A 16,176-nucleotide genomic window follows, 5' to 3' on the forward strand; every position below is an offset into this window, starting at 1 on the left:
TCAAACTTCCTCCAAAGGCAACTCTAGCAACACCGATAACAAAGCTAAGGAGAAAGGAGTCTATAAAGGTAAGAATAAACTCTCTGCAATAGAGCTAGAGTGTTATCGTAAGGATAACAAATGCTACAAGTGTGGACAAGAAGGGCATGTCTATCGTGCTTGTCTCCAAAGAAATGCACGCAACAAGCCACCTTGAGTTTCTATGTTGGAAACTCCAAAAGAGGATGATTATAGAAAAAGGCTTTTGTTTTCCCTATGCTAGGAGATATGTACATACATGTTTATGAGTCGGGAAGTATCCTATTCCTTGTAAATATTTTCACAAGTTAATGAAAATTTATATTTTCATATACATGATTTCTGTTAGAAAGTCAGTAAATGAATTTAATGTTTCAATCAATAACAATATTATTAAATTAAAAAAAAAAAACGGGAATCAAGAGGAATTAGAATTGTCTAAATTCCTAAATGGATTCCAAAATGTTTTTATTGATGATATCCCCGTGAGCTATCTCCACAATGAGGGGACAATGGCCATACAATGGAGCTTTTACCATGAAGCTCACTGCCTAATAATCCTCCTTATTGAGCTTTACAAGATCCACAAGAGGAGTTCGAAAAGGCAATAACATGGACTGGTAAGTTTCGAGAGAGATTCAATAATTAGGTCACATTATCTCTAAAGGTGGTATTTCTATGGATCCACAAAAAGTAGAGGTAATAAAATATGGCCTAATCCAAGGAATCTACATGAGTTGCAAAGCTCTAAGGGTATGAGTGCATACTAGAGATGCTTCATAAGAAAAATCCATGCTTATAGCAGGTCCAATACATGACTTAACAAAAAAGAACGTTAAGTATACATGGACCGCAAAGAGAGAAAAATATTTCTAAAAAGTTTAAAGAGAAACTTATTTCTCAACTTATGGGATCTCTCAAAGCTATTTGAGGTCCAATGTAATGCCTGGATGATTGCCTTTGAGCAAAAATTTTCTTCAAGAAGGGAATACCATAGCATACGAGATTCAAAGACTCAACTCCAATGAGCGAATGTTGGACATATACAAAAGGACCTATGAGCTGTTTTAAATGCTCTAGACACATGGAAGTACTTCTTGCGGACTCCATTCATGATGCAAACCAAGCTCTCGGACAATCAAATGAGGTAGGAATTTATTTTTTTGCAATTTAAATTCTACTTTGCTTACATTGCTGGCAAGCACAATCATGTAGCCGATGCACTTTCCCAATGGCCAAGGGTAGATAGGATATCAATAGCAACTTACAATTAGCTATGTTTTATGATAGTTAAATATGCTTCTAACCCAGGCTTTAGGGATATGATAATAGCCTTACAAATGGAAGAAAAAGAACCACTCACGTAAAAGGATGGTTATCTTCCATACCTCAATAGGCTATATCTTCCTTACTTCCCATGGTCCTTCCATATGCGGGGCAAAGAGAAATTCGAATTTACTCTGCTAGGAGTAAAAGCATACTTGTATTGGCTTACCAAGAAACAATAACATACAAGAGAATGTTTCAAAATTTATGGTATACCAAAAGATGAAGTATGAAAAAAAGGACCATGGCTTGTCAACATCCAATTGTGTCGAATAGAAATCCTACTATGACCACTAATTTTAGTCTCTATCAGAATTAGAGTAATCCTCTTATGTCGGCCTACTATTCCAACGGATGGCCAAAAGCAAAGTTACAAAACTAATGATCCCTGATCTACTAAAAGCCTGTGATTCGAAGTAGATCAATGCTCAAAATGAGAGAAGTACTTATCTTAACAACAGTATGTCTCTATTAACGTGAACATACTTCTAAGGAGAAACTACCTTTCGAGGCTAAAGACGGAAGATCCAAAAGTCCCTTGTAGCTTAAGATACCTGGGAAGATCTTCATTGCAAAGGAGTATAGCCGAGATCAAAACGAATCTTTTTACAAGATTAAACATGCTATATCCATTTATTAGCTAGGCAAAAGAGTCTCCTATCGTTACGCACAAAAGAGCCTTATCCTTTATAAATAAATAAAAAAAAAGTTGGGTCTTACTAAACTTTCCCAAGGCTCATCTAAGGCAAATTACACACAAATGAAGACCCGTCACAGATCGAGGATGAAGCAGAGGAGCTCCAACCCAAGTTTATCCTTCAACAAGAAGACAAGGTATTAAGAAATGGTAAGATTACTAACAGTATCTTATTTAATTATCCTTTCAAAGATGCTAAATGCATGCAAAGAACATGTCTTAAGGATAATATGAACCTTGTTAATGATTCTTACAATGACACAAAAGAGTAAGCAAATGTAAAAGAAATGCATTTTAAATGATCAATGTTTTTGTCTTATAGGACTCTCTTTTTATGTTTTGTGCACAAATTTTAAAGTATGCATACTTAGGATCATGTTTGTGGTGACTACGTCTCCCAAACACCAAGTAGTCCTTGTCACTCTACTTTGGAAGTATGATATGGACTAAAAAGAGCAGACATACTTGCGTCAGACAATGTCTCTCAAGCACCAAGTGGATTAGTCATCCACTCTGGAATGATGTCGTAGGGTAAAAATGGATCCTCTACCCGCTAAGACCAATGGACTAATGGGTGAGACTTTACCATCTCCACCTCATAGTCGAGGACGACTATGATTTCAAGAGAGAGGTAATGTCATAAAAATTAATATCTATCCAGCCCAAATGATTTTCTCATATTAATTTGATCACTTGATGTGGGAGAATACACGGGAACAAGGGTTAAGATATAGACATGTGCTTATAGATCTATCTCAACACGGGGCCAATGGTTAAGGGGCCCGAATGAGAGATGGTCTATCAAAGAGCAAGGCAAACCAATGGAGCATAAGACCTTAGGGTTAGCTTCATTGCAGACCTCCAATAATATGTGTAAAAGTCCGTTGACCTTAGGCAAGCTAGGGCTGAGCTTGAGGTGGGAACCCGGCCTAAGCTCGAGGTGCTTGTCCTGCTTAAGGTGCTTGTCATGCTTGACTCGCTCCATGCTTGAGGTTCTTGACTTGCTACATGATTAAGGTGCTTGAGGTGCCTTGAGATGCTTGCCTGAGATGCTTGTGGGAACACCCCCTAGTTCAAGTGCTTTGTCATGCTTGATGACTAAGGGGCTTGCTCATCCAAAGTCAAAAATATCCCTACAAGGAGGGGAGCGAGCCTACAAGGGGGGGGATGAGAGAGAACACACACACACACACATACACACAAGGGAAGCCCAGCTTGAAGAGGCAGCAAGGACACTTGTCAAGTTCCTCCCCATGTTGCCCTCATGGTGTGCCTGAAGCCTATTGGTTGGCCACCCAAGGGGTCCAATGATAATTTAGGATATTTAATTAATTGATTTTGCATTTATCAAGTCCTCTCTCTCAAAGGGGAAAGGGGGACACTTGTCCCAAGGCTACCCATGTTGCTTGTAATGGCTCCTGCTTGTGATTGGCTAGGCTTGGAGGGGTCCAATGAGCTTCAAGCATGAGCTACAAGGGGGGGTCGACCCAAGCAAGCTAGGGGGGTGCTTAGGGGGTATACTCACCCACACAAACACTCTCATTGTGTGCTATGCAAAGTGCAAGATCTCCATCTCCTTCTCCAAGCTCCTTGAGAAGTTGAGAGCCCACACCAACTCTCTTGGCTATGGAATGCAAATCCAACCAAGAGCTATGCTTCAATGCTTAAGCTTTCCATCTCCTCCTTCTTCATTACTATGCTATTATGTATGCTAGCAACAAGAGTATGAAAAGTGAGGAACTACTTCTTTCTCCTATGAAATGTTTCTTCTTCCTCTTCCCTACCCTCATTCCCTGCTAGCTCTCTCCACCTTCGAAGGTGTTTGAGGTCTTGGGATTGAGGCTTGGGATAGTTAATGCTTTCTACAAGTGGATGTTATGCTTATTGCAAGAAGGCTAATGGTTTATTTCAAGTAGATTAATTACTTAATGCAAGTAGATTAATTGTATTGCAAGGTAGATTAATTATTGCTTTAAGCACAAGTTGATGCATAAAAAGTATACATCTTCATGCACTCAAATGATTTAGGGAACACAAAGATTAATGATGTTCACAAGTTCTTGATTGTTTCCAAGCTAAGATTGATTGTTGAAATTATGCAAAAGCTTGGTGTGTGAACCTTTCATCTTCATATTGCCAAGGAGGTCTCAAGGAACACAAAGATTGTATTGTACCAATTCTCTCTTAATGAGAGAATCTATAATACAAATGCCTTTTGGAGGGGGGACCGGCTCCACATAAATCCGTTCCTCAACTGTTGTCATATTCTCTACACTCTCTCTCTTGTAAAAGTATTGTTCATGCCTAGTTAATTAAATGTTATGATAGAGTTGCTACTAACAATTAAGTTCACCCTCTATGCTCTCAAAATTGCTCACTCTAATTCTCTTAATTGCGCTATTCTCTAAGTTTATAGGCCATTCCCATTACATACTCATTAGTCAGATTACAAGTAGGTTTGTAATCTGTTAGGGACTTTGAATATTGAATAGTAAGAAAGTCAAGTGCTGGTTTGAAGATCTTTTGCTTATCTAAACTAGACTCTAACTCAATAATAAGTTTCTTAAGTTCCATGAATTGTCCTATCTAGCTCCAAAAGAGTCTTAATTGGTTTGTGCTAGATTCTAACTTCCTTGATGGGGTAGAATCCTATAAAAATGAGGCACTATAAGTTTTACCTTAGCTCAAATGGATTTTCACTTAAACTAGACTGCAATTTGGCACTCTAATATTTTTGTCTCGATGGAGTTTAACACTAGATACATAGTAGTGATATTTAAGCTTCATGTCTCTTCACTTGATCGAGATATGAGACCATACTTTCAAGGTCACCACTTGTCTTACCTAAAGACAAGTGGTCATATTTAAGCTTCATGTCTCTTCACTTGATCGAGATATGAGACCATACTTTCAAGGTCACCACTTGTCTTACCTAAAGACCAATGTGAGAGATGGGAGCAAGAAAGCCATCTGATATTGTTTTAAGGACTATTACATAGAAAATCAATAACTTAAGTAAAGCAAAAAGACTTGGATCTTTCACAATTAATAACTTAAGTAAAGCCAAAAAGACTTGGATCTTTGACAGTTTTTTCAAAAAGACCATATTAGGTATTTTGGTAAAAATCTCACATTATGGGAATCTCCAAATCGACCGAATTCATGTAATTTGGGAATTTTCCACTTAAAGTGGGAAAAATTGAGGTGTGTGGCTAGTAAATAAAGTGAAAATCTCATAGGATTGTGGTGTTGATAAACACCAAAAGTCAAGAGGATGTACAACACATGGATTTGAATAATAACTATAAATTACATAAAACAAAGGAAGATACAAAAAAGATTTTGTTTACAAATTGACTAGTATAGTCACAATAGAAGCTCCACATAATTCTACTCCACATTTGATACCATATCTGAACTTTGATCCAAGTGTGGCTGATGTGCACGAGTGAGGCCTTCTTTGGCTTTTAGAGCATGTCTTTCTGGAATCTTTATTCTAGAAAATGGTCCTTCTTTGTTGGGTCTCCAGGACCAAACAATTGCATCTATAGTTTCCCACACTTGTGGGTCCTTATAGTTGACAGCCCAATAACCCTTCCAACAATTACTGTAAGCTTGAGTATCTGTCATCCCACTTTTTCTCGCGCAAGGTGCCCAATATTGAATCAAGAGTTTTCTGTAGTTTGGTGATGTAGGCTCATTATCAATGTCAGATAAAGCCATTGCAAGCCACACTGGATAGATTTCTGTGTCACTCGGAACAAGCATAAGAAAGTCACCTTGGTGCACATCAGACATAGGGTCAAACTCTTCCCTTGGCCTATCTCGTTGAGGCCCACAAAAATGATCATTCAACTCTTCAAGGCCTAGGAATCTTTCTGCTCCTTGTTGCAAATTCATTGTAGTGCTTTGTAGATGAGAATATTCTTGAGTTTTTGGCCAAAACATTTCATACAAGACTCCCTCTGATATGATTGCTTTTCCAATCTCTTCAATTACCTTACTCCAATAATCTATCACGGGTCTATAATATCGCGGAATACTTGAACCATTCCCTAAATTTTTCCAAAATTTTATATAGTTCTTTAGCCCCAAAATGACTTCTTCGTGGGCCTTGACATACTCCGCCATTTGTACTAGAGGTGGATCTCCATGTGGTAACATTGGCTTGCCTTCTGTGTCTGTTTTCCAAAGGCGAATACTTCCACTCCAACTTGATACACCTACATGTGCCTTATATTGCATCATTGGTGTCTCATCTTGCATAAAGAACCTGAACTGAAGCGGTTTGGAATGTCCAACAAGTATGTCTTGTCCATCACAAAGATAGCCATCACAATATTGCTTGAAATCAGGGATCTTTGTGAGAAAAAATGGAGCTGGAGATGAAGATGAGCTGTTTCGTAATGTATCCATCAAATGTGGCAAAGTATAGGTTTGTGTAACTCTCAACTTCTCTGAAAACCTACTAAACATGGCGTCTATGTCCTCATGTGTATGCCCAACCATTAAAAATCCCAGCTGGATGGTTTTGAAAACACCCCTTGCAACAAGCATTGACAAATAGGCAAATAAGTATCGATTTTTGTTTTCCCCTGCACAATTATCCAATTGTAGCAACAAGTTCTCTGGCAATCTGCGAAATGTTGACCCCAATTCCTCTTCTGCAATTTCTGACGACTGCACAATGGGCTCTTTTCCATCACTCAAGTTATGGTAGTCCAAAGCATCCCTTGAGTTCAAAGCATGTAGTAGTGAAATATTGCTCCTTGGAAGTCCATTTGTTACTAGATCACCAAGAGGATGCTTATCTATCCTCTCGAGGTTATGTAAACAATTAGCAATTGAGCCAATTGTAAGATTTGGATCAGCTGGCCACAAACCATTCAAGACAAAGTGTCCGTAATGACCTTCTCCATGTCCATGAGTGATCATGCCAATCAATGCCACCTGCAGATTATATCCTGAATCCACACCCTTGGGAACAATGCGTAATCTAGGAATGGCAGTCTTCTTTTGATCCATCTTATCATGGATTATGCATACATATTTTTGTGGTTGAGTTTCTGAATACGTGCGCCATGCATAATATAGGCTTCTGCAACTCTTTTGTTGTGCCATGTGAACTTCTCTCTCCCTCAAGAGAAGAGCTCTCTCTTCAAGAGAAGGTTTAGCTTCTAACCTTGCCTTGATTGAGCTACAAATATTGCACTTAGAGAACTCACTCGTCTTTGTTAAAGTGACATGTGGGTACTCTTTGTTCCAAATTCTACCAAAAGAAGATTGGGATAGCTTCTTCTCATAGCCCATTTGGTCAAGTGTCGTGTTGATTTCACATAAAATATCCACTTGTTTGTATGTTGATGGAATCACCAATTGAGTCTCTCTTGAGCCATCTAGCAGTGTTCTACTTCTATGTGGCATTTTCTCAGAGTTATTTTCCACAAACTCGTTTAGTAGTGCTCTTGCTAAACTAGTATGTTGAAGTCCCCTTCTCAATGTACATGTGTTCCCATGTACATATTGGCGCACACCATTTTCAAAGTTCTCCTTGTATCGATAAAATGATGTCTTTGGTATTCCATGTAGCTCATACCATGCTCTACAACAAACAATAGAGCCATTTAGCCTGAATTGGTATCGTGACTTCTCATCTTTCTGATAACATATAGAAAGAACATCATAAACATAATTAGTGCGTGATTTTTGAGACTCTCCCCAAAATTGTTGTCGTAACCTTGTCACCATATCACGATCTGCAAATTGGCAGCATTTTTGTGCACAACAATCAATGCATGATACCCTTTGAATTGATTTGTTTGAAAGGTAAAAAGTCGAAGCTGGTGCTGCTTTTGATTTTTGAGTCCTGTTCATGAAAGTGTATCGTCTCTTCCTTGACAACTGGACAACATTACTCCCATCAAGTTTTTTTCCAACATTGCCATCGTTGGATACATCCTCATATGTAGCATGCATGCCATCAACAGGAACAAAGCGTTGTAATGGGCTCCCATTCAACGTTGTTGTCTGCTTGATGGGCCACTTTAGCAAAGTGATGCTACCCACTTCAACCACATCATGAATGCTTGCATTTTCTCTTTCAATACCCACACCCACACAATCAGGACCAAGTTCCTGAAAGTTGACATAATCATGTGGAAATACATATAAGATGGTCCCTTCATTCATGGTTTGCATCATTGTGTCATCTTTTAAAAGGACCCTCTGATTTCTCCAAGACTCTCGAATCATTGCTTCAAATTCTGGGCTTGTCATAGGTATTGCATCTGTAACTAGAGGATCAGAATGATCATGTTCTTCATCACCATTGTAGCTTTCGTGTGGATCAATTAAGTTCCCATTTAATACAAAAGATTGCAAAAGAAGCTTTGACCATCGAACAGCACTCCATAATGAGCCTTGGAGAGATGAAGTATCCATTGTAGGAAAAGGTAGGACCACATCCTTCAAGCATTCCTCCACTAGTATGGAGACATTTCCCAGCCCTATCTTTGTACCACCACAAGTGGAATCTGGATCTGTTCTACACACACAACCAATACCAACGATTTCATTGTCAAGTATCATATGTACTTTCTCCCCAGATTCAAAGTCCATCCTGTAAGTAAAAAGATTACATTGTTAAATCCATAGTTATAGAAAAATACTCTTCAAACCAAAAATCATGCTACAACATGAAAAAGGTTTGAATAGGTTGGACAAGTGGTGAACCTTGAGACCAAATCCTCCTTGCTATATTAATGGAAGCAAGGTTGGACAAGTGGTGGACCTTGAAACCAAAGCCTCTTTGCTATATGAGAGCATAGGTTGGACAAGTGGTGGACCTAGTTGTAATACCCACTGCCACCTATCAACTACTATAGGACTATGCTTTCCAATGTCCAAGTATCCCTTGAGTCTTTCAAGGTTGAACACGCGGTGGACCTTGAAACAAAAATCCCCTTTCTATATCAGAGCATAGCTTGGACAAGTGGTGGACCTAGTTATAATGCCCAATATCCAAGGTGAAATACCTTAGGACTTTGCTACCTTGCTTGCCAATGTTTACGTAGCCCCTCATTTCTTTAATGGAAGTAAGGTTGGACAAGTGGTGGACCTTGAAAGCAAAGCCTCTTTGCTATATAAGAGCATAGGTTGGACCTAGTTTTAATACCCACTGCCACCTATCAACTACTATAAGACTATGCTTTCCAATGTCCAAGTATCCCTTGAGTCTTTCAAGGTTGAACACGTGGTGGACCTTGAAACCAAAATCCCCTTTCTATATTAGAAAGGTTGAACACATGGTGGACCTTTAAACGAAAATCCCCTTTCTTTATCAGAGCATAGCTTGGACAAGTGGTGGACCTAGTTATAATGCCCAATATCCAAGGTGAAACACCTTAGAACCTTGCTACCTTGCTTGCCAATGTTTACGTAGCCCCTCATTTCTTTAATGGAAGCAAGGTTGGACAAGTGGTGGACCTTGAAAGCAAAGCCTCTTTGCGATATGAGAGCATAGGTTGGACCTAGTTGTAATACCCACTGCCACCTATCAACTACTATAGGACTATGCTTTCCAATGTCCAAGTATCCCTTGAGTCTTGCAAGGTTGAACACGTGGTGGACCTTGAAACCAAAATCCCCTTTCTATATTAGAAAGGTTGAACACATGGTGGACCTTTAAACGAAAATCCCCTTTCTTTATCAGAGCATAGCTTGGACAAGTGGTGGACCTAGTTATAATGCCCAATATCCAAGGTGAAACACCTTAGAACCTTGCTACCTTGCTTGCCAATGTTTACGTAGCCCCTCATTTCTTTAATGGAAGCAAGGTTGGACAAGTGGTGGACCTTGAAAGAAAAGCCTCTTTGCGATATGAGAGCATAGGTTGGACCTAGTTGTAATACCCACTGCCACCTATCAACTACTATAGGACTATGCTTTCCAATGTCCAAGTATCCCTTGAGTCTTGCAAGGTTGAACACGTGGTGGACCTTGAAACCAAAATCCCCTTTCCATATCAGAGCATAGCTTGGACAAGTGGTGGACCTAGTTATAAAGCCCCTCCTTTCTTTAATGGAAGAAAGGTTGGAAAAGTGGTGAATCTTGAAACCCAAACCCTTTGGCTATATATAGAGGATATCTTGGACAAGTGGTGGGCTTAGTTGTAGTATCCAATGTCCAAGGTCCAAGGTGAACTATGTAAAGACCTTACTTCCAAAAACAGAGTCGTACAAGTGGTTCTCCTTGAAACCAAAACCTCCTTAGTGTATTAGAACATAGCTTGGAGAAGTGGTGGACTTAGTTGTAATGGTGAATGTCCAAAGCAAACTATTATAGGACCTTGCTTCCCAAATCAAGTTTGGACAAGTGGTGGATCTTGAAACCAAAACCCCCTTACTCTATTAGAGCATAGCTTAGATAAGTGGTGGACCTAGCTGCCATGGAAAATGTTCAATCTGAACTGCTGCAAGACCTTGCTATTAAATGTCTAAGTAGAGCTAGCTTCTTTAATGGAATCAAGGTTGGGAAAGTGGTGCATCTTGAAACCAAAAGCCCTTTATTGTATTAGAGCATAGCTTGGACAAGTGAGGGACCTAGTTTTAATGTGTGATGTCCAAAGAAAAGTATTACAAGACCTTGCTTTCCAATATTTGAATTGGTCAAGTGGTTAAAACTAAGTATAAAACTTTGACCATTTTCTTCTCGAATTGCCAAAAAGCTAGTTTTAGACACCCCTAAATGAAAATGGTTTAGGGTGGCCTTAAACAATGTTTTTTCAAAGACTTGAACAAAAGGGTTGTTGAAGAGTAATGACAATTTATTGTGGCTTGAAGTGCCTGAGTATGTGAAAACAAGCCTAGGTTTTCCACGAGGCAAAAGGTGACATAATAAGAACATTGGAAAGTTAGGATTGACCATGTGGCCTAAACTTTGGCAAGTGAAGTGGTGGCCAAGTTTTGTGGCACAGTGTGCACTTGGTCCTATATGTGTTGACCACTTGGCTAAATCTAGGACCATAAGGCCAAACCTTTGGCACCTTAAATATAGTATGGGACATAATCTAGAACTGCTATAGTAAATTAGTAGTATAGCTAATATGTTAATATTTGTATTATATTTAAGTATATGCTAATATAATTTATGTTCAAAATTTCACTAATGAAGAATGTTCCCATTTAGCACTCCAGATGCGGGGTCTTAGGGCAATGCCACAATGGGGTGACAAGGCAGCGCTTCCACGTGAGGTTTGGGGGTAGCGCTCTTGATGGGGATGTGGAATATAGCGCTCTCGATGGCGGGGCTTGGGAGGTTGATTTTGGGATATTGTTCTGAGCGGGGTCCTGGGGCAGCGCCCCAGGCGGGGTCCGGGGCAGCGCCCCGGGCGGGGTCAAGGGGCGGCAGCCCTTGTCGCCTCCCGGCGCGACTGCCGGGCGGGGTCGAGGGGCAGCGCCCCCGCGGGGCTAGGGGCAGCGCCCAAAGATTTTTTTTTTTTTTAAGTGAATTCCTAGTATAGAGTTATGCATGTTTTTCATATTTTCAACCATGATTTTTTTAATTTTGGCCGTGTGAATTGGTTAATTTTTTATATTGCTTTTGTTTTTTTTAATCCTATGATAAAACATGGACTTGTAGCATACGTGGCATTCTAATAAACCCTATCAAGATTAGGCACACAGAGAGCGCACGAGAAACGCACACAGAGAAAGCAGGCGAGCAGCAAAAACACAGAAAGCGCACACGGATCGCACACAGTTGGAGTATACGCGCGCGTAGAGGAGCAAGCTCGGCATCGTACACAACACACAGGTGGAGTGCACAGGATTGAAAGTTCGCGCACAAGACAAAGAAACATCAGCGTACACAACGCTTTCCAGAAGGGCAGGATCGGGCAGTCTTCTCAGGAGACATTGCACACCTCACGAATAGAGAAAAAACAGGTATTTCTCTCTCTCTCACTCTCTGTCTTTCTCCATATAGAGAAGATGGTTCTCTGTAACTCTTCTTGCACACACACTCTCTCGTCAAAAGACAGAGATACATAGTTTAAACGTATCCCCGCACACATACACATATTCCCACACATCGTCTTCCTCTCTTCCACATACATAACCACAGTGAAATCTGTTATCTTGCTGTCTCTCTCTTGAAAATACATGCACATATTCCCACACATCGTCTTCCTCACTTCCACATACATAACCACAATGAAATCTGTTATCTTGTTGTCTCTCTCTTGAAAATACGTGCACATATTCCCATACATCGTCTTCCTCTCTTCCACATACATAAACACAGTGAAATCTGTTATCTTTCTCTCTCCTCTCTCTAAAAAACAGTTATTTATCTCTCTCTCTCTCTATCTATCTATCTCTGTATTTGCTATCTCTCTCTTGAAAATACATGCTCATGTATGTGTGCGTCTGTGTTATCTATGTGTATGTATGTATATTTGTGTTATTTCATTGTAATACTCATACATAATGCAGATACACAATTACACTTAATTACGATATGCACACATAGTATATATACATACATAAATATCACAAATAACTAACACATTGTAATACTAGTAAAATTGAATGGAAGACTTACTTGCGTGATCTGTTAAAGTCGATTCTTGTAGCGAGTTCTGGATGTATGCTGAGCTGATTTTCCTCTAATCCATTTGTAGATATGATTGTAACTTCTGTTTCTCAAAAATAGTAGTGTTGTTTAGTGATACACCTAATGGACATAAATGGTTTAAACTAGGACATGTAGACCAAAAATACGTGTATTTCTTTGGATGAATATATACACTTTTTGGTGACCCTTACCACAAGTGGTGGACCTTAAGTTCAATGGACTATAAGGACCTCCAAACAATACCTTGTACACTCAATCCTTCTTGGTATCTAGGTTGGACAAGTGGTGGACCTTGTTCAAATTCTCTAACCACTCTCTCTAACATGGTGACATAATTTAGGTGTGATAAATTCATATCTATGCAAACTAATATCAGTTTAGGCTTGTTAATTTGAATTTGTTTGAATTTATGTACAATATAATGATTTGAGGTTTGCATATTTGAATTTAGGTGGTATAATGATATCTTTTTGTGGTAAACTTGAATTTAAAATCAATTTTGCGTAGAATATTTTAAATTTAAGTAGTAAAATTTAAATTTTTATAAAAAAGTTTGAATTTTAAAATTTGGGCGGGATAGTTTAAAATTTAGGCGGGATATTTAAGATTTGGGAGGGATATTTTAAATTTAGGCGGGAAGGTTTTGAATTTATAGCGAGATCTCCCTTACATAAGAGAGTATAGGTTGGACAAGTGGTGGACCTTCAAGCTAGAGCATCCATGCTACTGGACATGATAGGTAGGGAATCTAGTTGAATATTGTATGTATAATATATATGTAATAGATCTAGCTTGGACAAGTGGTGGACCTTGGAATAAAACCCCATGTAAAACATATCATGCACATTCCAAGTGGTCAAAAAAAATATCATTTAGAATATAGCCTTATAGGTTGGACAAGTGGTGGACCTTAACACCCAGATATTCTTCATATAATGACATAGCGTGGAAAACTGGTGAATCTTGAGACCAAACCATGCTACTAGCGATAATAGCTTGGACAAGTGGTGGACCTTGAAAGTAAACCCCCCATCTACGAAATATCGTGGGTTTAAGGTATTTCGATGGAGCCTAGCATCTTGGAGACATCGTGCATCTTGCTTCTCTTCATGTTTCAATGGAGCCTATCTTGGACAAATGGTGGAGCATCCTTCTCTCCATGTTTCAATGGACCCTAGCTTGGACAAGTGGTGGACCTTTACTTCTCTCTATTATTCAATAGAGTTAGCTTGGACAAGTGGTGGACCTTGGAACCAAACCCCCATTTAAAACCTATCATGGTCACTCCAAGTGGTGAGAAAGAATGACCTTTAAGATATAGCCTTATAGGTTGGACAAGTGGTGGACCTTAACACCGCATATTCTTAATTTAATGACATAGAGTGGAAAAGTGGTGAATCTTGAGACCAAACCACTCAGGCTACTAGCAATAATAGCTTGGACAAGTGGTGGACCTTGACTGTAAACCCCTCATCTACGACATATCGTGGGTTTAATGTTTTTCGATGGAGCCTAGCATCTTGGAGACATGGTGCACCTTGATTCTCCTCATGTTTCAATGGAGCCTACCTTGCACAAATGGTGGAGCGTCCTTCTCTCCATGTTTCAATGGACCCTAGCTTAGACAAGGGGTGGACCTTTGCTTCTCTCTATGTTTCAATAGAGTTAGCTTGGACAAGTGGTGGACCTTGGAACCAAACCCCCATGTAAAACCTATCATGGTCACTCCAAGTAGTAAGAAAGAATAACCTTTAAGATGTAGCCTTATAGGTTGGACAAGTGGTGGACCTTAACACCCACATATTCTTAATAAAAGTGGTGAATCTTGAGACCAAACCACTCAGGCTACTAGCAACAATAGCTTGGACAAGTGGTGGACCTTGAATGTAAACCCCTCATCTACGAAATATCGTGGGTTTAATGTATTTTGATGGAGCCTAGCATCTTGGAGACATGGTGCAGCTTGCTTCTCGTCATGTTTCAATGGAGCCTATCTTGGACAAATGGTGGAGCATCCTTCTCTCCATGTTTCAATGGACCCTAGCTTGGACAAGTGGTGGACCTTTACTTCTCTCTATTATTGAATAGAGTTAGCTTGGACAAGTGGTGGACCTTGGAACCAAACCCCCATTTAAAACCTATCATGGTCACTCCAAGTGGTGAGAAAGAATAACCTTTAAGATATAGCCTTATAGGTTGGACAAGTGGTGGACCTTAACACGCGCATATTCTTAATTTAATGACATAGAGTGGAAAAGTGGTGAATCTTGAGACCAAACCACTCAGGCTACTAGCAATAATAGCTTGGACAAGTGGTGGACCTTGACTGTAAACCCCTCATCTACGACATATCGTGGGTTTAATGTTTTTCGATGGAGCCTAGCATCTTGGAGACATGGTGCAGCTTGCTTCTCGTCATGTTTCAATGGAGCCTATCTTGGACAAATGGTGGAGCATCCTTCTCTCCATGTTTCAATGGACCCTAGCTTGGACAAGTGGTGGACCTTTACTTCTCTCTATTATTGAATAGAGTTAGCTTGGACAAGTGGTGGACCTTGGAACCAAACCCCCATTTAAAACCTATCATGGTCACTCCAAGTGGTGAGAAAGAATAACCTTTAAGATATAGCCTTATAGGTTGGACAAGTGGTGGACCTTAACACGCGCATATTCTTAATTTAATGACATAGAGTGGAAAAGTGGTGAATCTTGAGACCAAACCACTCAGGCTACTAGCAATAATAGCTTGGACAAGTGGTGGACCTTGACTGTAAACCCCTCATCTACGACATATCGTGGGTTTAATGTTTTTCGATGGAGCCTAGCATCTTGGAGACATGGTGCACCTTGATTCTCCTCATGTTTCAATGGAGCCTACCTTGCACAAATAGTGGAGCGTCCTTCTCTCCATGTTTCAATGGACCCTAGCTTAGACAAGGGGTGGACCTTTGCTTCTCTCTATGTTTCAATAGAGTTAGCTTGGACAAGTGGTGGACCTTGGAACCAAACCCCCATTTAAAACCTATCATGGTCACTCCAAGTGGTGAGAAAGAATAACCTTTAAGATATAGCCTTATAGGTTGGACAAGTGGTGGACCTTAACACGCGCATATTCTTAATATAATGACATAGAGTGGAAAAGTAGTGAATCTTGAGACCAAACCACTCAGGCTACTAGCAATAATAGCTTGGAGAAGTGGTGGACCTTGACTGTAAACCCCTCATCTACGACATATCGTGGGTTTAATGTTTTTCGATGGAGCCTAGCATCTTGGAGACATGGTGCACCTTGATTCTCGTCATGTTTCAATGGAGCCTACCTTGCACAAATGGTGGAGCGTCCTTCTCTCCATGTTTCAATGGACCCTAGCTTAGACAAGGGGTGGACCTTTGCTTCTCTCTATGTTTCAATAGAGTTAGCTTGGACAAGTGGTGGACCTTGGAACCAAACCCCCATGTAAAACCTATCATGGTCACTCCAAGTAGTAAGAAAGAATAAC

Source organism: Adiantum capillus-veneris, chromosome 3, assembly GCF_014529385.1.
Source record: "Adiantum capillus-veneris isolate H3 chromosome 3, ASM1452938v2, whole genome shotgun sequence".
Lineage (NCBI taxonomy): Eukaryota > Viridiplantae > Streptophyta > Polypodiopsida > Polypodiales > Pteridaceae > Adiantum > Adiantum capillus-veneris.